Here is a 1,152-nt window from a genome sequence, read left to right as displayed (position 1 = left end):
TTCTGTTTTCCCTGTGTGAGAAGGAGAAAGAAAAGAGCTATTCTACTGGCTTATTCGCAGATTTATGAGCCAATGTCCAGTTTTTCAGGAATTCATTGAGAGGAAACAAGTGTTTAGCACAGGGTACCACACATCTGGCACTCAGGGTCCTTTTGGCGTTTTTCCATGATTCTTCAGATGAGCAAGTATTTTTATAGTGTGTCTTAATTACTTTTCTTTTTGTGGAGTAATAGGACAGAAGCATTGTTTTAGCACTTATGGTTGTGCCAAGCATTGTTTTCAGGGCTTTATTTATTAATTTTTTCTTTTTTTAGAGACAGAGTCTCACTTTGTCACCTTTGGTAGAGTTTTGTGGTGTTACAGCTCATAGCAACCTCCAGCTCTTGGGCTTAGGTGATGCTCTTGCCTCAGCCTCCCAAGTAGCTGGGATTATAGGCACCTGCCACAATGCCCAGCTATTTTTTTTGTCGCAGTTTAGCCAGAGCTAAACTGCCACCCTTGGTATATGGGACTGGTGCCCTAATCACTGAGCCACAGGCACTGTCCTTTATGTATTAACTTTATTAGTCTGCCCATAGCTCTGTGAAGTAGGTCCTGTTATTCTCCCTTCTGCCTGCTGAGGGGCTGAGGCACAGTGAGGTTAAATGTTTTTTTGTTTTTTTTTCCTTTTCCTTTGAGACAGTCTCTCTTTTGCTCAGGCTAGAATAGTGTGGCCTCAGCCTAGCTCATAGCAACCTCGAACTCCTGGGTTCAAGCAATCCTTCTGCCTCAGCCTCCTAAGTAGTTGGGACTACAGGTGCCTGCGATGATACCCAGCTAATTTTTCTACTTTTAGTAGAGACCGTGTCTCGCTCTTGCTCAGGATGGTTTGCAGCTCCTGTGTTCAAGGGGTCCTCCTGCCTCAGCCTCCCAGGGTGCTAGGATTACAGACATGAGCCACCGTGCCCAGCTCATAGTGAGGTTAAATGACATACATGAAGGTACACAGCTGTGGAGTGATCGAGGTGGGACTCCAACCCAGGCCAGCCTCGCTCCAAAATCCTGCAGTATACCCTTATTCAGGAACTGTTACCTAGGATTGTTGAACTTTAAGGGCTTCTTAGCATCCTGAGGCGCTAGGTAGCAAGAACCCGATGTGAGGTTGGGGCTCCC

The 1,152-nt window shown here is 45.9% G+C and overlaps 1 protein-coding gene across 1 annotated transcript in view; it reads left to right on the top strand.

The window, feature by feature from the left end:
- The window catches only part of SMARCAL1 (SWI/SNF related, matrix associated, actin dependent regulator of chromatin, subfamily a like 1), a 58,994-nt gene that overhangs the window by 18,185 nt on the left and 39,657 nt on the right, over positions 1 to 1,152 (top strand).

The sequence above is a fragment of the Otolemur garnettii genome, unplaced genomic scaffold (genome assembly GCF_000181295.1).
Source record: "Otolemur garnettii isolate 467f Iridium unplaced genomic scaffold, OtoGar3 scaffold00013, whole genome shotgun sequence".
Taxonomy (NCBI): Eukaryota; Metazoa; Chordata; class Mammalia; order Primates; family Galagidae; genus Otolemur; species Otolemur garnettii.
This window is presented reverse-complemented; position numbering and strand designations above follow the sequence as displayed.